Here is a 27,504-nt window from a genome sequence, read left to right as displayed (position 1 = left end):
AGATGAGACAGGCCCCCTGGGGCATATGCCGGGGTTCAGAGGCCATGTGAGGAGCCAGGATCCTCTTTAAGTGCATTAGGAAGTCATGGGTGCCGTAGGCAGGGGAGAGACACACCAGGCCCTTTGCTGCAGCGTTAGTGGTCCCAGCACGTGTAAGGCTCAAAGGGCGGAGAGTTTGGCCTGACGGTCAGAGCCCTGATCGTGGAATCCGAACAGCTATTCCATTCATTCATTCCGTCCTCATCCAGCAAACGTTTTCAGGAGCAATGACCATGTGCTGGGCACTCTGCTGGCCACCGGGGATACAAAGTAGCCCGGCACACATTCCCGCTTTGAGGTGGTTTTATGGTATGTGGCGAGCGGGGGTCAGCAGAGATGTGAGCACTGGCTTCTCCCGAGGGAATGGGACAAATTTGAATCCTCTGTTTTTTTTTTTTTTTTTTTAACGAGATGTGCCTGAGAAGTAAGAAAATATAGCACTTCTCTGACTTAAGAATTTTTAATGAAAATAACACAAATAATTACATTCCAATGTAATGCACATGAATGGAACCACTAAGTTGGTCTGGTTGCGGGGAGATCTTAGGAAGAAGGTGGTCTTGGAAAACGAACAGGAACTTGTGTTGGGGGGTGGAGCAAAGGCTCAAGTGGCGGGAGTCTGCACGGGGGAATAGATGGTGGCTCGACCTGGGTGTTGGGACCCTCTTCGCGAGAGCAGGGGCCCACGGGAAAGCAAGGAGGGCAAATGGGGGAAAAATCCTCCGCACAAATGTGATGGCTTCACATTTCAGCCAAGACGCTTCCACGTGCAGGCACTTTAGGAATGCTCAGAACGAGCCAAGCCCCCAGAAGCCAGAAACTTAAGAAACTTTGCTGAGGACTGAACGGAGTCAAGAAACCAACACCAAAACCAACGAACTTTCCCTAAATACCAGCCCATGTTGTACTGCCCTCTGGTGGCTACACACGGAACCACAGGCCCACGGTTCTGCAACACAATTTTCTACTCTTCGCTCTTGTTTACTTAGTAATAAACATGTCTACTGCGCTTCACTTTGTGTACCTGCCATGGCCGACCCGGCAAACACCATCTCTTCCATGATGCTCTCCTCTATTTCCATCCACAAATAAGTTCTGCCTTCTCACTTATGATTCCCCAGTCATCTTTCACTGATCTACAGATCTACTATCGATCTATCTATTGATCTATCCATCTATCATTGAGCTATCTCTCTATTTTACATTTATTTATTTATTTTTTAAAATTAGCATATCATGTATTATTGGTTTCAGAGGTACAGGTCTGTGATTCATCAGTCTTAGGTAACCCCCAGGGATCATTACATCCCATGCCCTCCTTAATGTCCACCATCCAGTTACTCCATCCCCCACCTTCTAGCAACCTTCAGTTTGTTTCTAATGTTTAAGGGTCTCTTACGGTTTGTCTCCTTCTCCGGTTTTACCTTGTTTTATTTTTTTCCTCTCTTCCCCTATAATCCTATTTTGTTTCTTCAATTACACACATCAGTGAGATCGTATGATAATTGTCTTTCTCTGACTGACTAATTTTGCTTAGCATAATACCCTTTAGTTCCATCCATTGCAAATGGCAAGATCTCATGTTTTTAATGGCTGAGTAATATTCCATTATATATATATATATATATATATGCCACATCTTCTTTATCCTTCACATCTGTGCTCTTTCCATAGTTTGGCTATTGCAACCATTGCTGCTATAAACATTGGGGAGCAGGTGCCCCTTCTGATCACTACATTTGTGTCTTCGGAGTAAATACCCAGTAATGCATTTGCTGAGTCATAGGGTAACTCTATTTTCAACTTCTTGAGGAACCTCCATGCTGTTTTCGAGTGGCTGCACCCGCTTGCTTTCCCACCAACAGTGTAGGAGGGTTCCCCTTTCTCTGCATCCTCGCCCGCATCTGTCATTTCCTGACTTGTTAACTTTAGCCATTCTAACTGGTGTGAGGTGGTATCTTGTTGTGGTTTTGATTTGTTTCCCTGATGCTGAACGATGTGGAACATTTTTCATGTGTCTGTTGGCCATTTGGGTGTCCTTTTTGGAGAGATATCTGTTCATGTCTTCCGCCCATTTCTTGATTGGATTATTTTTTCTTTAGGTGCTGATTTTGATAGGTTCTTTATAGATTTTGGATACTAGCCCTTTATCTGATAAGACAGATTGCAAATACCTTTTCCCATTCTGTCAGTTGTGTTTTGGTTTTGTCCCCCATTTCCTTCACTGTGCAAAAGCTTTTGATCTTGATGAAGTCCCAATAGTTCATTTTCGCCCTTGTTTTCCTTGTCTTTGGTGATGTTCCCAGCAAGAAGATGCTGCAGCCGAGATCAAAGAGATTGCTGCCTGTGTCTTCTTCAAGGATTTTGTTGGATTCCTGTCTCACATTTAGGTCTTTCATCCATTTTGAGTCTATTTTTGTGTATGATGTAAGGAATGGGACAGTTTTATTCTTCTTCATGTGGCTGTTCAATTTTCCCAGCACCATTTGTTGAAAAGACTGTCTATCTTCCACTGGATAATCTTTCCTCCTTTGTTGACGATTAGTTGACCATAGAGATGAGGGTCCATTTCTGGGTTTTCTATTCTGTTTTCTATTCTATTCTGTTCTATTGATCTGTTTTTGTGCCAGTACCATACTGTCTTCGTGATGACAGCTTTGCAATAGAGCCTGAAGTCTAGAATTGTGTTGCCACCAGCTTTGGTTTTCTTTTTCAACTTTCCTTTGGTTATTCAGGGTCTTTTCTGGTTCCATACAAATTTTAAGACTATTTGTTCCAGCTCTGCAAGAAAAGTTGATGGTATTTTGATAGGGATTGCATTGAATGTGTAGACAGCTCTAGGTAGCATAGACATTTTAACCATATTTGTTCTTCCAATCCATGAGCATGAAATGTTTTTCCATTTCTTTGTGTCTTCCTTGATTTCTTTCATAAGTGTTCTGTAGTTTTCTGAGTACAGATCCTTTACTTCTCTGGTTAGATTTATTCCTAGGTATTTTATGGTTTGGGGTGCAATTGTAAATGGGATTGACTCTTTAATTTCATTTTCTTCTGGTCTCATTGTAACTGATTTCTGTGCATTGATTTTATATTTTACCACTTTGCTGAATTCCTGTGTGAGTTTTAGCAATTTCAGGGTGGAGTCTTTAAGCTTTTCCACATAGGATATCATGTCATCTGCAAAGAGTAATAATTAGACTGCTTCATTGCAGATTTGGATGCCTTTTATTTCTTTTTCTTGTCTGATTGTTAAGGCTAGGACTTCTAATACTATGTTGAACAACAGTACTTCTAATACTAGTACTTCTAACTAGTACTAGTACTTCTAATACTAGGTTGAACAACCGTGGTGACAGTGGATATCCCTGCTGTATTCCTGACCTTAGATGAAAAGCTCTCATATTTCCCCATTGAGAATGATAATTGTCGTGGGATTTTCATATATGGCTTTTATGGTATTGAGGTATGTTCCCTCTATCCCTACATTGTGAAGAGTTTTAATCAAGAAAGGATGCTTTACTTTGTCAAATTCTTTTTCTGCATCTATTGAGAGTATCATAGGGTTCTTTTTCTTTCTTTTATTAATGTAGTGTATCACACCAATTGATTTGCAGATGTTGAACCACCCTTGTAGCCCAGGAATAAATCCCATTTGGTCATGGTGAATAATCCTCTTAATATACTGTTGGATCCTTTTGGCTAGTATTTTGGTGAGAATTTTTGCATCTAGGCTCATGAGAGATATTGGTCTGTAATTCTTTCTAGTGGGATCTTTGGTTTTGGGATCATGGTAATGCTGGCCTCATAGAAAGTGTTTGGAGGTTTTCCATCTATTTCTACTTTTTGAAACAGCTTTAGAAAAATAGGTGTTAATTCTTTAAATTTTTGGTAAATTCCCCTGGGAATTTATCTGGCCCTGGGCTCATGTTTGTTGGTAGATTTTTGGTGACTGCTTCAGTTTCCTTGCTGGTTTTGGGTCTGTTCAGGTTTTCTATTTCTTCCTATTTCAGTTTTGGTAGTTTGTAAGTCTCTAAGAATGCATTTATTTCTTCAGACTGCCTAATTTGTTGGCATTTGGTTGCTCATAATATGTTCTTATAATTGCATTTCTTCTGTGTTGGTTGTGATCTCTCTTCTTTCATTCACTATTTTATTTATTTGGGTCCTTTCTCTTTTCTTTTTGATAAGTGTGGCCAGAGGTTTATCAATCTTATTCATTCTTTCAAAGAACCAGCTCCTAGTTTTGTTGGTCTGTTCTTTTGGTTTCTATTTAATTGATTTCTGCTCTAATCTGTATTATTTCTCTTCTCCTGCTGGGTTTAGGCTTTATTTGCTGTTCCGTCCCCAATATGTGGGGCTTTCTAAGACCTGCCTTACATTCAAGGTGTTGTGAGTATTTCCTTCTTCTCAGACACAGCGTGGGGTCCTAGAAGGCACAGATCAGAGTGATTCCTATTTGTGTCTTATAGAGCGGGAAATCATTAAGTAGAAAAACCCAGAGGTGACCCCTTGTGCCTTCAAAAGAGGTGTGTGTGTGTCATAGCTTACACAAAAGGGTATACATCCATTTCTGTCCCGAGCCTTTCCTTTTGCTGAGCTCTGTGGGAGACACAGACACTTTGGTGAGGTGGATCAGATCAGGAGCTACTGTTGCTGATGCAGAGCCAGCTAACAGGTATTGTGTGCTTCAGAGATGAGAATGTGCTCCCTTTCTGCACTCAAGGTATTCAACTCTTCCATGGAGATGGTAGGACTTATTGCACCGACAAGTATGTGATCTTTAGTTGAGTTACCACATGGGCTGTGTGTGGTTAATAAGCAGCCTAAGACGCAGTGTGCCCTCCACTGTGTGGCAATGGGAATAGGGGAATTCCCCTTTTTATGGGAATATGATATTAGAAAGACTGTCTTATCAGTTTCCTATGAAGATCAAATCTGATAATGCCTGTAAAGTCTTAGAACAGGGCCCGACATCATGAGGCTTCAGTCAACCCAGCTCAGTCTGGGGGAAAAAGAGAAAAGAAGAACCATTACAGATTAGGACACTGCAGACTTAGGTAACGCATGGACCTTACAGCTGATATGAACAAACTGCTTTTAAAAACACATTTTGAGACATTTAGGGTTAAGTGAACACAGACTGGGCCTTGAAGATGGGAAAGAGAAACACAGTCCCTGGCACTAGGAACTGGCCTGTGCTATCAGCCATGCCTGTTTTTGCTGTGGTAATCTTCTGATCTTTGTCTTTGTGGCCACCAGAGTCTCTGCTTGGTTAGCTTAGTGGTCAGCTACTAATTATGCAGTTATTTCCTGAAATGCCTGGGACTAGCAAGTCAAAGGGCTCCCTGTGCATGCTGGGGCACTCCTTCTGTGGAAGAGTGGATGTCTGGAGGTCCTTACTCCACCATTCCCACAGATGTCATCCTCCCAAGTAATTTTTAGGAACAAATAATTTATCTCTACTGTGCCGGTGCAACCATTTCTTTCTTCTCTCCTCAAATATTAAAATACTCTGCAAGTAACCCACATACCTGTGCAAGAAAGTTTCTTTGTCCAAACCAAGAGAAAGGATCTAGGGGGAACATCGGGGGCAAGAAGATTTAAAACAGGAACAAGAGAAAAAGAAAAGCTACCCTTCTCCACTCCGCTGCCCCACCTCTTCTCCCAAATCCTTGGAAAAGTTGCCATATATATGGGGCTTGAACTAATTTCACTTAAATTTTGAAAGACCAAGAATAAGGCAGATATTGGGAAAATACCAGAAGAATGTTAACTGAGTACACCCTGCAGCTGGGCGTTGGGTATCCAGTGATGACTAAGACACAGAACCTGCTCCTGAGTATCTCTTAGTTTGAAATAAATTTAGAATTAGGGTATATGATTAAGATAGATTAAGATTAAGATAGATGATGCAGGTGGCCCAAGAGGAAAATGATGAAGTTTCAGTGGCTTAACACACACACGCGTTTATTCCTCGCTCACCTTTCTGAGGCACCCACGGCACGGCAGAGGCAGGCTCCTTCCACCTTGTGGGCTCCTAGTTCCTCTGGGTCCTCTGAGTCTGCTCTTCTTGGTGTGGTGGACGGGGAGAGTCAGGATGACATCACAGTGGGTCAGTTCCCAGGCGTTGCACTCGTTTGCTTCAACTCCCCTGGCCGGAAGCTCATCATCAGGACACACCTAACTGCAAGGGAACGTGGCAGTGCACTTTGTTTCTGTGCCTGGGGGGAGAGGAGAGAATGGGTTCTGGGGACGACCTGCCATCTCCACCCCCTCCATCAGGTCAGCACATGGCTGTGATGCCACCTCCGAAGGGCTCAGTGTCTGGGAGGGATCACGGGACGTTCAGAGTGGGCAGGGACTTCTTATTGTGAGTTATGGGAACAGTTTCTGGAGCAATCATCCTGCCAGCTCCCTCTCAGTGGCCCTGGTTTCATGCTGGGCAGTAGACTCTTTGAAATCAGGTTAGGTATCATCTTCTCTGGGATAGTTAAGAATCGCCCCTGAAACCCTCTTACACTGTTGGTGGGAATGCAAGTCGGTACAGCGACTTTGGGAAACAGTGTGGAGATTCCTTAAGACATTAAAAATAGGATGCCTGGGTATTAAAGCCTCTGCCTTTAAATAGGTTAAAGCCTCTGCCTTCGGCTCAGGTCATGATCCCGGGGTCCTGGGATCGAGCCGCCACATCGGGCTCTCTGTTCAGGAGGGAGCCTGCTTCCTCCTCTCTCTCTCTCTGCCTCTCTGCCTACTTGTGATCTCTGTCTGTCAAATAAATAAATAAAATCTTTAACAAAAAAAAAAAACCCACACACAAAAAAAACTCACAAGAAATTAAAAATAGGGCTTCCCTATGACCCTGCAATTGCACTACTGGGTATTTACCCCAAAGATACAGATGTCGTGAAAAGAAGGGCCATCTGTAACCCAATGTTCATAGTAGCAATGGCCACGGTCACCAAACTGTGGAAAGAACGAAGACGCCCTTCAACAGATGCATGGATAAAGAAGATGTGGTCCATATATACAATGGAGTATTATGCCTCCACCGGAAGTGATGAATACCTAACTTTTGTATCAATATGGATGGGACTGGAGATTATGCTGAGTGAAATAAGTCAAGCAGAGAGAGTCAATTATCATATAGTTTCACTTATTTGTGGAGCATAAGGAGTAATGCGGAAGACATTGGGAGGAGAGGAGAGGTGTGTTAAGGGAAATCGGAGGGGGAGACAAACCATGAGAGACTGTGGACTCTGAGAAACAAACTGAGGGTTTTGGAGGGGAGAGGGATGGGGGGTTGGGTGAGCCTGGTAATGGGTATTCAGGAGGGCACGTATTGCATGGAGCACTGGGTGTGGTGCATAAACAATGAATCTTGGAACACTGAAAAAATAAAATAAAGTTTAAAAAAAAAAAAAAAAAAAGAATCGCCCCTGAGCTCTCATGGTGTCCAGAGCTCAGCACTACCAAACCCCTTTCAGCTATTTCTTTAATTGTGGGTGGGTCTGGACCTCAATGGCGAGGAACAGAATAAAAGAATATGGGGATGGGCAAAATGGGCAAAGGTGATCAGAAGGTACAAACTTCCAATTATAAGACAGTAAGTCACAGATGTAATGTACAGCTTGGTGACTGTACTTCATAATACTGTCGTGTATACTTGAAAGTTGCTAAGAGAGGAGATCTTAAAAGTTCTCATCACAAGAGAAAAAATTATAACCATGTGTGGTGATGCATATTAGCCAGACTTATCACAATGAGCATTTCTCACCAAATTGTTGTGTTGTATACCTGAAACTAATATAATGCTCTATGTCAATTATGTCCCCCCCAAATATGCATGTATATAAAAGAACCCCAGGTCATTCATTTGAGGCTAATATTTGGAAACACTTATCTAGAGCACTTATCTATATATCTGGGCATGATGACTATTTTCTTTTTCCTACTGCCATGGTCACAGCATGTATAAATAATTCAATCACTGTATAGGTATGCTGAAAAAAAAAAAGAAATAAAGTAGTTTAAGCAAAGAGGTTTATCATGTTGCTGATAAATTGTATCAGTCACGATACAGACCGGAGAGGAACGCCCAGTGCATGTGAACAGGGAAAGTATCATATAATGAAGACTTCATCGTAACTGGAGTTACAGTGGAGTAAGGGATCGGGACAAGGGGACACTGACTGGAGGAAAGTAGAGAGCATCCTAAAGGATGGAGCAAGAGGTGATGTGCAAAGTAGCTTAGGCAACTCCTAAGAGAAGGACTTTGCTATCTGCATCTATCAATCTCAGGGAAGGCTGGCTCGCCCTGTCTCTGAGCCGTGTTCAGTCTCTCCTGTCCTTATCATCTTCCAACCGTCCTTCTCGACGGAGGACCTTTGATTCCTGCTCTGTCTATCTATCTCCAATATAGACGTATTTTTGGTCACATTTCAAAGTCAATTCAATAGTTCACATTAGATGGTTAATTTGGTGCTGTCACGTGGTGGGGAGGTAGGGCCTCCAGGGATTCAAGGATGAACAGGGCAGGGGGTCCCTGTTCCTTGGGACTTGCAGTCTAGGACGGAGACAAGTGAACATGGACTTGGACATAGGTAGGTTCTAAGTGATGGAGCAGTCAGAGAGTGCTTCTCAGAGGAAGCGTCAGCTAAGCTGCATCCTCGAGAATGAGTGCAAGCTAATCAAGGCAAGAGGTGGAAAGTGTAAGGGTGAGCATTACGGGCAAGGGGACCGGAAGATGCAAAGAGCAGAAGGTAAGATGTAAATAAAAGAGAAACACCCCTCATTTCTTTACTTAAACATTTTTAGGGGTTCTCTGTGTCGTTATGGTCTGGTTCAAGTTCTTAAGTCTGTTCCCTGGGGCAGCTCACTCCCCAGAGGAAGAAAGGAGGGGACAGAGCTATGGATACTCAGTATTTCCTACTACTTACCACACAGGAATTTCGTCAACTGCGTGCCCTCACCGTGTGTGCAGAGAGCTGAGGTGAGGGCTTGGGGAAGCCTCTCCTCCTAGAATTCTGCTCCAACCAGCCCTCCCTGCCGTCCTCACTTCTGCTCCCCACCTCCTGTGGGGATTGGCTTGCACAAAGCATGTGCATGCTGTCCTGGTGCTTGTTTGCAAGCACTTTGGGGACAGTGAGGAGCCCCAGACTGAGACAGGACCTGCACAGACTGAAGGCAGCCCTCGACAGAATTCGGTGAATCACTGTGGCTCCTTCTCAGTCCAACCCAGACAAGGGCACTTGCCCCACCTCAGCACAGACATCATGAGCAGCAAAAATACAACGATGATACCATCATCCCTCCTAAAAATTCAAAATAATTCCTTAATATCATCAAATATACAGAGAGCTCTCAAATTTCCCCGATGGAGTACAAAGAGATCTTTTGTTTTCACAATTACTTTTGTCGGAGTAAGTGCACTTATCACATTTGCTTGACATGTTTCTAAGCTTCATTTAATCTTGGCTGATTCCTGTCTCTCCTTCTCTGGCTCTTTGTCTCGTCAGATTCTTATTAAAAAAACCAGGTCATTTATCTTCTAGAGTTTTCCATGTTCTGGATTTGATGGATTGTATCTTAACACATTGCTCTATCCCCAATATTTCCTATAAAGTGGTAATTAGTTCTAGAGGTTTGGTCAGATTCACATTCCACATTTTGGCAAGAAGAAATGACATTTTCTATCACTTCTACCCATCGAGACTCTGCAAGTGCCGAGTGCTACACTGCTTGGCGCTCTCGCTCTCCAGAGAAGGGCTACTTGCACAGCTGCTGTATTGTAGAGATGGCTTTGCAGGAGCACGGCTAAGGGTTATACAAAGCTAATAACGCAGGGCAAGCCTAGTGCTGGTGGAGCTGCCCGTGCAGAGGGGACGGAAGGCATGTGCGTTTCCCTTCATGCGCCTCCTTTCCTTGGACGTGTCTGTTCCTGGTCTCCTGCAGACTTGACCACACTGAGGAGACAGAGGCAGAAGCTGGGCTTTGAACCTGGCATATAACTCTCAGCAGTAATGAGGGCTTTGAATGATGACATGACCACAGACGATCTTGCTGCTGAAATGAAGGTGCCACAGAGTGCCAGGAGCACAAGGCCACTGTCATCTGGAAGTTTTCCTTGGTCTGAGCCCGGATTCCTCCCCAGATGCAGATCCCGAGCGTGGGCTTGTGTGCACGTAGTCTGTTTAGCGAAGTGATGCTACGGCACCAGAATGGAGAGCTGGAAAGAGTAAAACGGGGAAGGAGGAAAAGCCAAAGCAGGCGAAGAACTGTGCGGTGACTGCTGTGCGCGGTCGAGCTCAGTTTCATCACGAAGGACTCTTGGAATAACCACACAGGGGGCATTTTTGAATTTTCCGCCCAAGAGGTGAGAATGAGAGTGCCTCACCCACTGGCCGCAGTCTTCCATTCCCGAAGGCTCGATACAAGGAAGGGGTGTTCACACGCATCTTCCCAAGTTTGCACGTGCACCAGAGTGGCTAAGTCCTCAAGTAGTGGCTTCAGTCCATCTAGACATGGACGAAAGAGGTGCCTACCCAGAAAACGAGTTCCATGGTACGACTGAGACAGGGAGCTGTCCAGATGCACTGGTATGCTCGCTGCTGTTTGCTACAGCAGTGTCCTGAGCGAGGAGGCAGGCCTGGAGAGTACGGTGGGTCCTTGGGGGAACCTGAGGCCACCCTTAGGTTTGATGATTCATTAGAAGGATCCAGACAAGATACTGTAATCACAGGTGTGGTTTATTACAGTGATGGGGTACAGACTAAATCCACCGGGACAAAGGCACTGAGGACAGAACCCCAGGGAAACCAGGTGGGAGTTTCAAGTTTTCCTTTCTCAGTGGAGTCCCACGCACAGATTAACCCCCCTCCCCACCCCCCTGCAACATGTGATGTGAGACAACGCAGACCCACTCTGGCCAACCAGGGAAGCTCACAGCCCTGGTGTCTGGGGTGCTTTGGGGCCCTCGCACCTGCATGCCTGACTCTACTGCTCACTCTCCAGCCCCCTCGTCCTAACGGGGCTCTGGCTACTCTCAGATCTTCCCAAGCATTGGCTGGGTTTTAGAGTATTTTCCTGCGGGGCTGCAGGGTGAACAGAAAGCAAGAAGAGAGAGAGAAAGAGAGACACGCTGCCTGCTGGTGAGAAGCCACCAGGCTGTCAGAGCCCCACTTCATCTGGCCGCTCCTCTTCATCTGGCTTCAAACCTGCCAAGGTGGGCATCTAGAGGCCATATTCAGTTCCAGGCCTTTTCTTTGTTCTTCAGCAAGTGGAGAGGCTTGTCTTTTCCCTCCAAAATGCCTCCCCAAGTTTCTCCCCTCCATTGTCTGGGTCAGGCCTTGGGGCTATCCTCTAAGTGGATCTCCTGCCTTAAATTTCTCTTATTCCTCAAACCACCCTTGCTGGGGTCCTCGGAGGACCTGAAGCATGGTTTCTTCTCAAAAGTTGCTGTGGCTTTCTACTGCTCCCAGGTACCTGCAAGTTCTGTAGGAGGTCCTCTCGGTCCTCGGAGATCTGGCCTTAATCAATTTCTGTAGTTGCAGACTCGCTTCGGCTCTCAAGCTTCGGTGAGACCAAGTTGCCCTGTACCCAAGGCCCAGGCCTTGTATTGGCTGCTCCACCTTCCCTGGGCCCCCGTGTTCTTCCGAACCTGCTTCAAAGGGCACAAGGTCTTCCTGATGGCTCAGTGCCAAACTAGGTTTCCTCCTGTGTGTCCCTGGAGAATGTTGTCTTGATTGTACTGAATTTGTACTTAACACCCCCCTCCCCACCACCCCTAACCCCCAGTGTGGCTATTCTCACCAGAGGACCCTTTGTGCTGGTTGGGTGTTTTGTGAGCAGAGAGCAGAGTTTGGGCTTAGCTTTGGGAGTGACTCTTAAGCTCCCTGGGACTTTCCTCGAGAACCTTCTTCCAGGCTGAAGTGCCCTTCCTGGGAAGTGAGGAGACTGACCCCTGTTATAAGGATTCATTTCTGGATTTACATAGCCACCCTCTACTAGACCACATCGCCCCAACATTCCTGCCTGCTGTGCCCTCCTGCAGCTCCCTTGGTGGCCATTCCTGCTAGGAGATGGCTCTGCAACCGCCTGGGTTTGTGAGAGAACTTCCAACGATGTTGACTTTCCAAAGGAAAGGCATGGAAGTTTTTGGTCCCTTTCCCCCAGGAGGCTTCTTAGCTTCTGAGCCAACTGTGCACCTTTCCTCCCCGCCTGTCTGCAGAGCTCTCTCGTACTTGGAAGGACAACCTCTGTGAGGTCGAAACAGTGCTCTGACCTGCTTTGAATAGTGACACTTTGCATGACAAAGAACAAAGACAATTTGCTTCTGGCTGGTTCTGATTCTCTCTAGACTACAAAGTAAGGCAACTGTTCAAAAGCCATCTTCTCTCTCTATTTTCAAGATTTACAGCAGGGCTTCTCAAATGTTAAAATGTCTGGAAATTGCCCAGGGATCTTGTTAAAATGCAGATTCTGACTCAGTTGTTCTGGGCAGGGCCCTGAGATCTGGCATTTATAACAAGCTAACAGCTTGGTGATAACTTTGCTGTGTGTCCTTGGACCAAACTTTGGAAGCTGGGGTCTAGCTATATAGCCAGGCATCCAGCCAAATCTGTGTCTCCAACACTTAGTATTTGTCACTGGGTAAATAGTGGGTGATAGGTAAATCGTCGCTGGCTGGGTTAGAGAATTAATTCATCCTGATTATAATGTTGATGATAAAAAGCTAGTGTTTGAGCTCTTAGTATCTGTCAGGCACTCAGACTTAAATTTAATTCTAAGTAGAGCCAGGAAAGGGACTTAGCATCACTTCTCCTAGTTGACAGGTGAGAAGGCCAAGCCCCAGGGAAGCTGAGTGATTGTTCTGAGGGTGAAGCAGGCATGTGGACCCAAGCCCAGGCCCTGAACATCTGTGGCATCCAGACCGTCAGACGAAGGGGGTACAGGTCCCAGTGCCAAGTCCCTTGCCAACTTGTAAAGGAGCTTTCTGGAGTGCATCGTGGGTGCTTGGCAATCTCTCTGATTTCATTGATGACCTGCACCCATCTCACAGTTAGTAATCTAGTTCCCTGAAGTAGGAAGGGTGATCTTTTTGTGCTAAGGCATAGATTTCCAAGTGATCAGGAGAGAACGACCCTGGAGACCAGGGACCCTCAGGGGAATGCTTACAGGAGCATCACAGGATCTGAGAAGCTCTCTGCTGTGTTGTTGCATGTGACATGGGTGTATTTTCTAAGAGGGTGAACCCACAGACTTCACCAGCTTCTCCAAGGGTATGTGACCTCAGAAGAGCTAAGAACAACCTCTCTTAACAATTAGAACTGTCTCTATCCAGGATTCCCATGACAGATATAAATAATTCTTCAGAAATCCCAGAGAAAGGAAATACCTTTGAACTTGTAGCAGGAAAGGGGCAGCCTTGCTAAGACTTGGCCTGGTTATAGGCTGTTGAGTCCTTGGACACTGTGGCCCCTCTCTTCCCATCTCCATCAGATTCTGCTGGGTTCTTGGTGGTCACCTCTGTCCTCCCCACGGGGTGGGGGCCATGTCCTATCCATCATCGGTTCTAGGAGTTGTCGCTCGGTGTCTGGCACAGAGCAGAGCTATGAAATGTTAGTGGAATTGGTAGGACTGGCTAGATAAAGCTGGAACTTTCTTTAGAATTCCCTTCCCTCTGTAGATGTTGGTCTCCTGTGCGGTCCTGGAGCACGAGCACCACGAGAGGAAGCCGTCGTCTTTTGGTTCACCACGTGGCGGCGCTATGGGTCTGCAGTTGGGTCCCTCGGCGTCTCCACCTGCCTGCGACAATGCATTATTCAAAAGGATGATCGCTACCGACAGTTAGACTCACGATGTATAATGTCACAGCGAAATGGCCAGTAATGAAAGGGATGGGGCAGACTGCTAGCTGCATCCCAGCCCGCTTGTACCTGGCGTTGCGTGGCCGGTGCCCGCAGGAGACACCCCGCCTGGCCCACGCTCCGAAGGAGTCACAGATTCATCGTGCAAACCCACAGGTTGCAGCCAACTATTTCCGAGGGATACTGCCTTCCTCGCTCCCTATGCTCATCACGAGGCGAATGGAAACCGGTCCCTCGAGCGCGGGCTGCTCCTGCTTCCAGCCCAGGGTTCGGCTTGGCCGCATTAGAGGGTATAGCTTGCAGGAGTAGCCCCGGAGGGATGCACAGAAGTTTTGAGCGAGTGGGCCGGCTCGGCTGGAAGAGGGGAAAGTGGCTTCCCTGCTGGGGTCCAGCGTGCCTCCAGCTCGGCCTGCCCTCCTTGGGCGCCCCCTCGGAGCTCCTGCCTCTAGGCGGCAGCAGCGCATCGGCGAAAGCGCTCCCGAGCCTGGCTGGGGCGCAGGACTCCCAGACAGGGTTGCTTTCGCAGCCTACAACTTCCGCCCTGTGATTGTGGGAAGTGGGTTCCTGTCCTATGTTCAGCCTCTGTTTTCTCCTCCGTAAAATGGGGCTGTTAGCACCTGCTGTCCCAGGTATGTGAAGGCTCTTGGATACTCTGATAAGCACCTTCAGGGGGAGGCATTTAGAGGATTAGGAAAACCCAGGGTCCAAGTCCTAACCTCTTAGGGACTGAACTTTGATCTGCAAAAGATAAGGCTGGAGCAGATGATGCTCAAGGTTCTCCCATTCTGCACTTCAGCCTTTTATAAAACAGACCTAGCCCGCGTATCACACCTTCGAGGCCTTGATCTGGCAAACAGTCAGAAATTATGGAAGCAAAAAAAGGAAGAGGCAGTTAGGATGACCTAGATTATTCCTGTTATGAAATTCATCTGTTACCATGGAGTGAAGGGTCCAAGATATTTTCTTCTGCTGCTCTTCCTATAAGCAGCTCAGAGACCCCCTCCCTCCCACCCCCCTCCCCCTACAGCCTTCTGTAACATCCCCAGGCAATGTCAAGTGTTTCCGATTCTGCGCTTGTTCATTGCACCTTAGAGCACAATCGTGATATTGTTGATATTGTTTCCTGTGTTTGTTTTTGAACTGAGTCTATTTCCCCTCCACCATTCTTACTGCTCTTATAGTATGTTACTTCCTCTATAGTTATTTTATAGCATAAAACTTGCTCTATGTTGTGATTGTGTGTGCATGCCTACTGTCTCCCCTTCTCTCTGTAAATCAAGTATCCATATTGGGGCTGCCAGTATCAGGGCAGCTAACCCAGTGCCTGGCCAGTGGTAATCAGTTGAAAAGAGACTCTTACGTGAATGAATGAATGAATGAATGAAGATTGTAGGTGGGGGAGCAATGATATGCATGAGCGAGGCGTCTCTGATAGGGAGGTTTTAGGTTCTGGGGCAGCGTCCTGGATGAGGATGGATCTGGAGGAATTATATGATGCATTGGGCTGCCTCCTCAACAGCACAGGGGAAGGTAATCCTTTTTATGCTGCCCGAACAATGGACATCAAGGTCATACATCTGCAATCCCAAACTCAGTCTTTTTTTTTTTTTTTTGTATTGTGTGTGTTCAAGTATAGACTTCATGTTCTCTTTTATTTTCCTTGAAGGTTAAACTTTTGCTTTTTTCATCTATAAAGATGTTTTAAAATCCCATCTTGAAGCTTTAAAGATTTTTCTCCCAGAAGCTAGCTATAGATATATAAAATCCACCCACCTTACAAATGAAAATGATTGATACACATCAAAAAAGTTATCTGCATCGGATAATAAAACCCAGCTTAAGCTTCTCTTCAAATGCTCACTCCAGGAATTTAACTGAAAAGGCAGGTTCCTTACAGACTCGTGGTAGGGAATTTAGGAGTGGGGAGGATTCTAGGTGGAAAGGGAAGCTCACATTTAGGCAGGCGGTGTCCTAAGCACTTTATGTAAGAGACACCACTCAATCCGCCCCGGCAAGGAAGTTAGCACCAGCCTTAGTTTTGCAAGGGAGGGAATTTGAGGCTCTGATATGTGAAGTAACGTGTTCAAAGCCACACCAGTTGGTGGTAGTGGCTTCCACTTAGGTTTCTGAACACGCAGACCTTCTACCCCAACACACGTCGTGTGATCCCACCATCTCAGAACTCTGAGATGTAACTTTATGTAAAAGGAATATAACTCTGTGTGAAAACGGAGTGCATCTTGTGACTACAGAACTCGTCTGATCCCTCCTCACCCAATCCTGAGTCCTGGTGTGACTTTGTCATCCACAGAGGTTAGGAGTGGGGGTGGGGGTGGGGTTAGGGAAGTCGGGCAGGTGTGGGTTCAAATCTCTGCTCCTCCAACTTCTTAGTTGTTCAGCTTTGGACAAACTCCTTAACTAGTTCTTGGTTTTCTCATCTGTAAAATTGCCTACTTTATAAGATGTTTTGAAGATCAAGGGACATAATGAATATAAAGAAACCTGGACAGAGGAGGTACTCAGTAAATGCTAACAGGATGTCTTCCTGAGGCATTAATGGTGCTTTGACTTTTCCCCCTTTGCTCTGTGGTGGACCACTGCCAGCCCCAACTCCGGGCCAAGAGAAAGCCCTCCTCTTCCTCAAGGTAGTTTATTTGGATCTTTCAGAAATGGTCTTAATAAATATTTAAATCTATGATGACTATTAGTATGAATGGCTCCTCCTACAGTAACAGTGCACAACTTGTACAACAGTGCCACGCGGCCCTGGATCCCTTTGGAAAAGAAAAAGAAGTTGTTTTTTTTTTTTTTTTTTTTTTTTTCCCTGAGTGGAAGAGGAAGACCTCATGCCTTTGAGAGATGGACCTCCCTTGCTCTAGGGTGACACTGACCTGTGGATGAAGGTTCAGTTCTTTCCTAGTCTAGGGTGTGGGGTGGAGGCTGATTCTCCAGATGGGCACAGTCCCAGAGAAGGAGAGCTAAAATTCTTAGCCACTAAGAAGAAGAGGTGTGGGGTTTACTCAGTCAAACTTGGAGTTGAGAAACAGTGGGCAGGTGCCGGGTGGATGGAGCCTCCCGTTCCACAGTGTTCCGGCCGTAGTCCACATCTCCGTGGCGCTGGAGTGGTGACAGCAGCAAAGCCCCCCTCAAATGGACCCCACAGGGCCTGACAAGGAGGACCAGGAGCAGCCACCGTGGCAGTTGAAAGAGCAGAGGCTATCCTGTATTTGGGCTGTGGTGTCACACATAAAATGCGTTATAGGGTATCAGTTAGGAGATGGGTTTCAGAGGCTCGTGTCTCTGGGTCACTACCTAGTTGTAGGATCTGGGGCAAGTGCCTCAGTTTTCTTATCCATAGCATGGAGATGTTAACAGTATCTAACCCAACATGTCGTGAAGAGAAAGTGCATTAATCCATGCAAAGTGCCTAGAACAGCATCTGACAGGCAGTGAGCGGTCAAGAAATGGCAACTGTATCATTTGAGGCTTCAAGAGAGATGGGAGGCTCCACTTCCTTCCCCCCCAAGTAACTGAAAGTGGGTTTATTGCTGATCTTGGCTGACAAGGCTGAGGTGGATTTAATTTGATTTAGCAATATATAGAAATATGACATTTCTTGCAAAAGAAAAAAAAAAAAAAGAAAGAAAAGAAATACAGCATTTCTTGGACCTGAGAGTGAGAGAGGCAATTCACCGGCCTTGCAGGTTTTGTTATGATTATTGGTGCAGGCGGGGTTTCAGCAGGCCCAGCGGGGAGGTGGTGGGGGCTTGGTCCTCACTGTGTTCCTGCTGTGCGCGCCCCAAACTTCCTGTTCTTTTACTCTCTAATCCTGACCTGTATGTTGCTGTTTTCACAGTGTACGTGTTACCGCTCATCTTTGTAGGAAAAAGTCAGGGAGAAACCACAGAGGTGGGTAAACCAACAGGTTCCCAGAGTCTCACGGAATGATCTTAGTCATTTTCCACATTTGTGCTTCCCGATTCCCTTTCTGAGATATTCAGTTTTTTGCTTCTCTTTCGTACTCCTGAACACAGGACTCAGCACACCTCCCCTTCCTGTCCTCAGAGGCCTCTTTCCCCGGAAGCCCCTCTGTTGCCTGCAGGTCCAAGAAGCCTCCTGCGGAGAGGGCTTAGCCACTCAGCGTGGAGCCAGGGCCAAGCTTCCACCCTCAGGCTCTGTGTGAGGTACGGTCCCCGCATGAGGGAGGGTACAGTGGAGGACATACAGACTCGGGTACATCGCTGAGGCCACAGCATCACAAGAAGACACACCTGTTCACTCATGTAAGACAGCTTTGGTGCTCCACACCTCAGGACAATCTACCACGGGAAGAAGGGACAGGATGTATCTGTTGACGCCTTTTCACCTCCTGTCTCTCATGGGTCCAAGTGTGCTCCAGGGGTGTGAACTCCTCGGCACCTTCCGGATGCGGTGCACAGACCCTGGCTGATGGAGAAGCCAGACCCCATGACTCCTCGCACAGTGCTCCACCTGAGCCTATAAGGCGGGAACGGGAGCCTGGGTCTGCTGCGGTTGCATGTGAGTGCCAGAGCTGCTCTGGTGCCTACTGCTGAGAGTATGATGGAAGTGGGAACCCCGCCAACAGAAAAGCTGGGACAGCCCTGAGGCTATGGGGACAGTGGCTGGTGCTCTCCTTTGAGTGAATGACCAAGTTGTCTTCAGGGAGGCAGGTCCGTTGTGCTGATGTGGGTCTATGGGGTCCGTCCTCTCTCTGTGATTCAAGAACTTCCATGAACTTCGACTTGTGCTGTCACCATCTCCGCGAGTGGCTTCCAAGTTCACCATAACAGGGGAAGTGAGCGCAGGATGACGTCCTGGGGCTTTGATCTCCTCCAAGGGGACACACCTCACTTCTGCTTATCGCCCATCACTGTGGAGGCTGCCCTTTTGGAACCACCCCTGGATACGGCTTCCTTCAGCTGCCGCCGCTCAGGGACAGCCGAGCATGGGCACAGATTCCGGCCCCTGTGTGCTGGATCTTGGACTCCTTTAGTGGGGGACTTGGGCTGGAGGGAGGCTCATCAGCGTGGGCAACATTTCCTTAAGTTGACTTTCTTTCTTTCAGAATGTCAGGGCTGCGGGGCGGCTCCCATCTGTCTCTGGCTCCTTCCCTTTATCCTTCCTTAGGTGTTTCCCCCAGTAAATCCCATGTACATCTTTGAACATCTGCTCCTCAGGGAACCTGAATGAACACATACATCATGATGACTCTGCAGATAATTTCTAGCCCTGCCTTAAGTACTGCACTCTATTTTTTCTGTAAGTCGTCATTTCATGTATCTTATTTGTTTACTTTCCTAGATACCTACTGTTTATTTTTTTCAAGGGACCTAACATCACAAATGCCCTTAATCCATATTATATTCCTGAATTCCTCCCTCTAGGACCACTCTGATTCCTTCTGCTGTCTGGAACAGGGGGTCTTCTGGGTCTGGATGCTGTCCTGTTCGGCTGGATCTTCCAGGGGCTTGTGTTCGAGTCCCCTGTCTTCCCACTAACTTGCTTTCTTGTACACGGAAGGACAAATCCCAGTAGCTTCTCAAGAACGCCTGCGTCGAAGCTAACTTTCGATTCTACAAATATATTTATTTTGCTCCTTCCGTTGGAAATACTCCGATGGTATTTTGATTCCAGTTCTTTTGTATGTGAGCTTTTTTTTCTTTTTCTATCTGGAAGTTGGTCAGATCTCATCATACGTCTTAGTGTGGGTCTTCTTTTCTCTACCATGCTGGGCTTTCATGGTCCTTTTCTGTCTGAAGATTTGAAAGTTATGGGACAATGAACAATGAGAAGTCAGTCTCCCTCCTCACCCAGGAGACAGGCCGTGCACTGTCTCCTCCCGGAGGCATTGCTGTTCCCAGTGACTTGTGCACCTGCTGACACATGGGCCGTGGCACATTACATGCACTTTATTAACACTTTCTCAACCCACTACCAGGTCTTTGGACACATCCTTTTAATAACATCACAGGATTCTAATATGTGCATATACCACAAAATGGATTGAATCTGTTCACTCGAGTGAAGCCTGAGGCTGTGTCTACTGTTTATATTTTGAGTACGGAGGGAAGACGTGTGCTGCACATCTTTGTGCCCATTGCAGATTATTTCCTTATATTTTATTTTCCAGAGTGTGCTCACGTGCGGGATCTTGGTTCTGGATTAAAGGGGATGCAGTCTTGTGGGGTTTCTTATTCTTTTCTCCCCATGGGTGTTTATGGATGGGACCCCATTTCACTGGTGATGGAGCGTGAATGCCAGGAAACATTTGGTTTGTCTTTGGCCTACACGCAGAGTACAGAAATTCCCTTCCTGCACATCACTTTTTGCTACAGGGAGGCTTTCTCACTCATGCCAGATGACACCATCTCCAGGCCCAGATGTCCACACAAACCCAAAGCTGTGAGCTTTGGAAGTCACGATTTTCCAGCTCCTTTCTGAGCTTCTGAAGCAACAAGAACAACACAAATTACACACCTTCTCCTTCTTCTCCACCAGGTCTGAATGCAGGGAGAGCTCAGATGCTTTCTGCATTCCACCCTCAATGAGGTCTGATGTGCACAAGGGAAGTACCACCTTCTGTTGGTTGGACGGCTTCCCTCTCTCAAGTATTTTTATATCTAGAAACACAGCCAATCGCCTCCACCTCTGCAAGGTTTCAAAGCATCTTGTGGTTCCTCCTGCTGGTTAAATGGCTTCACAGGGGTCAAGGTCACACGGGGATTTCAGGGCAGATCAGGGTCCTGATTCATGACTTTCTAAGCCAACCTAGAGCTGATTCCACTAGGCAACAAGATGGAGGTGTTTTCAGAAAACAAAGAACTATCAGAGAGTCAGAAGGAGATACTGGAGTCAAGGGGCCATGAGTGTGAATCCTAGAAACCTCTTCTCCTCTCGGAATCTCACATTCCTCCTTCTGCAATAAAGGCAGAAGGTATGACCTTCCAACATTGTCGTGAGCATAAAAACATGGACACAAGCCCATGGTCACAGGCCTGCTGCAGACCAAGTTTCTGAGTCTGTGAGGAGACCACTTGTGTGAGTGACTTGAAATGCAGGTGAACAGACTGGAGTCATGGTCTCTAGGACTGTGGACGGTCACGGTTACATGGACCTCCAGTATGATGCCCGGACCTAGAAAAGGAAGGGGCCCTTGAGTGGCAGAGCCCTGAATAGAGCCAAGAGTCCATCTTCCTGTGTGGTTCTGTTTACTGCTCCAACCCTGGTCCCCCACGACCCTGTGCTTAGGAGCACGCAGCCTTGTGAGGAGAACCCAACTCACTGGGGAAGGCCAGTGTAGGCAGCTTTCAGAGACCCTGGAGAGACAGATGGGGGACAGCCCAGAGTCTGCGAGGGCGGGATGAGTCAGGTGTGGGCAGGAGACTGACTCAGTGTGGGGGCCAAGTGACAAACTCTACCAACAGAGCTGGTTTGATGGGGAACATCTCTGATGGAGCTCGGCTACTCGAATCCTGGAACTCTTCAGCCGACAGGGAGGTTGGGTTTCATTCTGTTTGGTTACGGTGTCGCTGCTCTTATGATGTTACATGTTCTTTGGTCATGTTGGTCAGGATAGGTTAACTGCTCTACGAAGCTTGCCCATGAATCTCAGGGGCTCAACATGTTAAATGCTTTTTTAAAAATTTTTTATTTTTATTAATGTATGATGTATTATTTGCCCAAGGAGGTACAGGTCTGTGAATCATCAGGCTTATACACTTCACAGCACTCACCATAGGACACACCCTCCCCAATGTCCATAATTTAAATGCTTATTTCTTACTCACTCCAAGTCTGTGGCAGAGGCTTGTGGCCAGTCGGTGGCCTTCTATAGGGTGACTCCAGGTCCCAGGCTCCTTTCGTGTTGTGACTCTACCCATTCCCAGGGACCGTCTGCATTCAGCCAGCACCAGATGGAAGAGGAGTTTTCAGGAGCATTTCGTGGACCAGACCTGGCAGTGCCTCCCCAGCACATGCATCCATTGGCCAGAGCTCAGTCTCACGGCCCACAGGGCAGAGAAGCCAGAAACGTGGATCCACTAGGTACCATATGTGAAGTGAAATAAATGGCTTTGAGAACACAAAGCAGTCTGTATGTGAGTTCTTCAGGACACTGGCACTGTGTCATGGTTCCCACGTGTTCCTGGGTCTGGTCCGATATTGGGAGTGGGGAAGGTACTTGGCACACAGGACAGAAGATACCTAATTCTTTGACTTTGTCCTGGTTTGGGGTTCTGTCCCCATTCATTGGACTTGGTTACTAAACCCAACTTTCTCTGGGTGACTGTTCACCCTGAAATTTTCTGTTTCTGGCTTCCATCCTGGTTCTGGTATCTTGGCCCCAAACCTCAGCCTTGGGACCACCTGTCTCCTGCAAGTGATAGGAAAACCAGACAACCAGAAGGAATACCTTCCCCTGCCCCTCCCCGCTCAGATCGCCGTAGCTCCTCTGGCTACACCAGCCTTCTAGCTTCCAGCAGGCCTTCCCCTGAAATGCCGTGTCTGGGAAGATTTTTCAGCACGAGGACAAGCCTGGCCTGTGTCAGGGTTATCTATGTGGGATCAGAGACACATGGGGCTGGGAACTGACCGTCAGTCTGACCCACATAGCCGGCAGGGACCCGAGGGTCCCACAGCTGCTGCCCAGGCCGGGGAGACAATGTCCCTCCCAGGGCTGGGCCCGCGGACAACCTGTCCTCGTGCTGGTCCCTTGTCATCCTCTGGTCCTGATAGAGGGACTCCAAGGGTGAGGACGAGAAGACAAACAGCTCTCAGCGTGCTGCCTGATGCTTTTCAGCGTGGAGAAAGAAGCCTGGTTCAAAGGGCTGCCCTAGTTTCCAGCAACAAGGGTTCCCTCGGGGAGGTGGGAGCACATGGTATTGATGGAGCATAGGGGACCCATCAAAAGGGATGTTTTGGAGACAGAGAGGAGGCAGGCTTTTGATCAAGAATGCTGGCTTTTCTGGAAAAAAAAAAATTTGAGACAGGAAGAAAATCAAGACGGGATAAATAGTAGTTGCCATGTTTGGTTTAGTATATGCCAAACACTTCACTTTTTATGCTTTCGAAGTAGTTCTCTGGAAAACCTGCGAGGTGAGCGTATTGTGGATAGTTTATGGTTAAGGAGACAGAAGGCCAGAGTGGCCCAGTGACTCCATCAGGGTCCCCGAGCTCTATGTGGCTGAGCCAGGGACACACTCAGGACTCTTCCCATTCCAAAGCTGCTTTCTATACCCCCTGTTTCACATTTCCTGACTCCAGATTTTTCTTCCATGAAAACAAGGAATCATTCCCCTTCCCCACTTAGAATTTATCACTTGGGGTCTTTGTGCACCAAACCACTCCTATGCCCAAACCAATCCTATGAAAAAGGCACTATTATTTTCCAAGTTTTTTGAGGAGGAAAAAACCCAGAGATGAGAAGTAACGTGTTCGAGATCTTGGGACCCGGAAGAGGTGGGAGCAGCCCCGAAAGCCTCCATCTGACCCCAGGCCCAGGGATTGCTCCACTCCCCCAGGGGCTGGCAGACTACAGCCTTCTGGCCAGATGGGGCTGGAGGGCTCTCCTTAGGAGGCTGGTGAGCCCATTGTTTTGCTTTGTTTGCATTTTAAAGAATTGCTTTCACAGTTTATGTGGTTAAAAAACAAAACAAAGGGAGAATAATATTTTGTGACATGTGAAAATTAGATGGATTAAAATGTTAATGTCTGTTTATAAATGAAGTTGATTTCTATCATCTCCTTGTTGTCTCCAGCTGCTCTTGGCCTCCAGGGGACAAGTCGAGTCCTTGTGATAGAGACTGCCGCACAGCTCACAGAGCCTACAGTATTTACTCTCTGCCCTTTTACAGAAACAGCTTGCTTCCTCTGCTTTAGGGTATCCTGTGGAAGAAGACAAAAGGTGGACATCACCACGGAATGCAGAGAGCATGGAGTCCAGTCCCCAACTTGCAGGAGCTGTGCCCGGGGAACACTGTCCTTTCCTGCCGACGGCACAGGGTTGTAGGCTTGCCTCAGAGAGGCTGCAGAGGAGAACCCAGCTTCCGGGTGGCCAGCAGAGTCCAGGGCTGAGGAATCAGGTGCCTGGGGACCCAGAGGCCAGCTCGAGGTGAGGAATAGGCCGGGAATTGGCTAGAGGGCTTAGGACTTGGGTGAGACCAGAGCTTGCTTATGGGTGAGTTGGCAGGAGTTGAGGGTGAGGTGGACTGGAGCAGGCCTGGCTCAGAGGCTGATTCTGGGTGGCTGTCAGGGTTGGGGAACAGGCATCATATTTAGTCTTCAGGGTGACGGAGGAGGAAAGGCTGTCAATCAAGGCTTGAAGTCCAGGTGAAGAAGGTTTGCAAAGCTTGGGCTCCAAGCCTCCAGATAGGTCCCTGGCCCCCATCAGAGCCTGGTGATCTGAACTTGGCCCCCATCAGTCTCCGAGGGCACAGAGAGGGCCGTGGACAGTGCAGGGGGCCGTGCTCCTGTCTCAGATCATCTCCCTGTGGTTCTTTTCTGCTCTTCTTCCATGTGCTACACGGTTGGGCCAGAGTACTCCTCCCTACCTTCTAGGAGGGTTCAGCCAGGCCTGCTGAAGGCTCTCTGGGGAAGGGGAGCTTTTTCTTCCTGTGAAAGATTAAGGTTCTAGGTATGATGAGTGATGAAAATCCACAGGAAAAAGTAAGAGAGAGGCTGGTGTCTGAGGGACAAGATCATGCTTTTGGAGCCGGAGGAGGAGGTCTGGGGGGGAACTCTGCCCCCTCAAAGCAGGGTGCGGTGGGCACAGGAGGGGTGCATGGGGCCAGGAGCTTTGCAGTCTGTCCTGTTCTTGGCAGTGTTTAGAGAGAAGGCAGAGCAGAATGACACCATGGAGGTTAGAGGAGGGGACCCTGGGTCTCGGGGCTGCTGCTGTTTAAAGTCTCGTGCTTCCCAGATTGTTCAGGGGGAGCCCCGACTGGAGGAGGCCCCATGCTCTTCAGGAGGAGAAGGAAGGCATCAGCAGCCCGTCAGGGGTGCCGGGGAGAAGTGTTCCTGGGGTGGTGGGAACCCTGTTCTGTGAAGGAGCCCCACAGCGACCAGGAGGGCGCTTCCTGACGGCCCCAGGAAATAGGGGCACAAAGTGGAAATCGGGGTGATTTCAGAGAATGGAAGGGTGATATTTCCTGAGCACGTGGATCTTTGGACTGACACTTGTATATGCTACGCTGCTAAAGTGCTTAGCTCAGCTCAGCACACCCGGACGCTCTGGGCCGTTCCTCCTTTCCTACTGTTCCCCGCCTTCTCCTCCTCTTCCCCCTCCCGCTTCCCCCTCCCCACTCGCTCCTCCCTCGCCCCCTCCCTCCTCTTCCTCCCCTCCTGTCCCTCCCCCCCCACCCCTCCTTCTCTCCTCTTCCTTCCCCCCCTCCTCTCCCCCCTCCTCTTTTTTCCTCTCCTCATTTTTATCACTATGATAAGGCTTAGTTTTGACTCCCAGTTTTCCTGATGCTGTGACTCCTTCTAAATCAAGAGCCACTAAGAGCTTTCTAGGTGCTGAGTTCTCTGGTAGGTCCGGATGGGAGGAGCTCGCTAAAGATGTGATTTGTTGGTAGACCAGAAACTCAGGAACATGGAAGAGCGCAGAGTGATACCGAGAGCACAGAACTGGGCGTCAGAACCCACGCTGTGGTGGCCACAGACGGGACGGGTCAGCGGGGGCTGGCGTAGAAGCTGCCAGCAGAACCTCAGCCTCAGGGATAGTTCGAGGGAGACAAAAAGAGCCAGAGATCACCAAGTGTAGCTCCTGTCTCTTACAGATGAAGAACCCGAGGAAACTGAGACCCAGAAAGGCTCAGAAGGGACCAGAGACAGGCCTGAGGTCCCCCAGTAACTTGGCCATGGACGTAGGACTTGAGGATAATTACTGGATATTTTGGTCTCTAAACACCCAGTGGCTACCATTCTAGACTAAGACGCCAGTGCGATTAATAATGGTGGTCACAGCCAGCACATTGCGCACGCTCCCTGTGTGTCCTCCGTCATGTTAAACACTGCATGTGAATCACCTCGTATGACTTTTCTGTGACTGCCTTCTGCTTGCAGAACCCAGCCTGCTTACCTGAGCAACCGCCTGGCCCTCTGACCCCAGCCAACATGTCTGGTCGCATCTTTTGTTACGCTTCACTCTTCCTGCCATCTGCACCTGTCTCCGCTGTCCCTGTGAGTGTCCTTGCACGGTACCCCCTACTCCATGTCCCCCTTCTTCCAGGGCCGCTCTGCCCTCTTCAGCCAAGGCATCAGTTCTGGTGCTCCCTGGAAGCCTGCCTCCCGGGCCTGGGCACTCGGTCTGAGAGGATGTGTGTAGAGGCTCACATGGGGGTGAGTGGATGGTGCCTCCATGCTGAGTGGCAGGGGAGGAGGCGAGTGCGTCTGTGGGAGCCTGTCAGGGACACTGGGACAACCATTATTCCCTCTTCCTCATCTGCTCCCTCCCCAGGTTTACTGAGCTGAGCCAGCACAGAGCTGGAGCGGGGAGCAGGAATGGCATACATGAGTATAAAACAAGGCAGAGAACATAGGGGAGGCGCCCCCTGGGTGGGGAATGAAGGGAGCAGTGGGCTATTCCACGGCCATCAGGGATACATTCTGGTGTGCGCCCCTCTGGGTCTGGAAGGCGGGTAGGCCCCGGAGGTGCAGAGATGGTGGGAACAGGAGTCTGTGTGGGGCCGTCAGAGGCATGGCGGTGGGGTGCGGGGAGTGTGCGCTAGAAGAGAGTGTGTAAAGCTGGGTGTGTAAGGAGAGAGTTTGAGAGGTAAGACCAGAGGATGGAGTAAGCTAGGAGGAGACATAAGGCCTCTGTGCGGTGGGCTAACAGGGGCCTCTATCCCTTCCTGACCGGTCTTGTCTGTCTCTCCATCTCTCCGAGACTCATGATCCCAGACAGGTTTACTTCATTTGGATTTTGTGAGATCAGGTGAGATCACGGATTTGTACAGACTCTCTTCTGAGAACGTTCAGTGCAGTAGCTTGCGTTTCCACTGGACATTATCCCCAGTCTACCCATGAGGAGACTGGGTTGCAGAGAAGTAAAGCAACAGACGGAGGCCACACAGCCAGGACGCAGGCCAGCTGTGCTGCTCACCGTTCCTCTGCTGCCTCCCGAGTGGCCTGGAAGGGAACAGGCAGTAATGGGCAGAGAGGACAACAGGAGCCTTGTTGAGAGGACCTTTGACCAGTTCTCAGGCGTAAAGTAGATCTCCTCAACTACAAAAAAACACGTCACTGGAACCATACGCTCAGTGGTAGCCCTGAGGGGACGCTCCCAGCTTGTAGTCCTATAATAAACCAGCTGGGGTTTCCCGAGGCCACGAGGGGCTAATGCCTGAAAGATTCTGCTGGGTCTCAGAGATCTTCCAGAAACTCAGTATGGGATACAGCAAGAGCATCCCTGCACTTCTAGGCCCCTGCCTGTCTCCTTTTGTTTATGATTACTGAAGACATTTGCATGAAAACAGGGTTTTCTCAGTCTTCTGAGGGCTCTGCTTCCTGCTGCTGGTTCTCACCTGAAGCCATAATTCTCCATTTGTGGCTCAATAACCATCTCCCGGGTGGCTAATTATGG

Source organism: Mustela lutreola, chromosome 3 (genome assembly GCF_030435805.1).
Source record: "Mustela lutreola isolate mMusLut2 chromosome 3, mMusLut2.pri, whole genome shotgun sequence".
Taxonomy (NCBI): domain Eukaryota; kingdom Metazoa; phylum Chordata; class Mammalia; order Carnivora; family Mustelidae; genus Mustela; species Mustela lutreola.
This window is presented reverse-complemented; position numbering follows the sequence as displayed.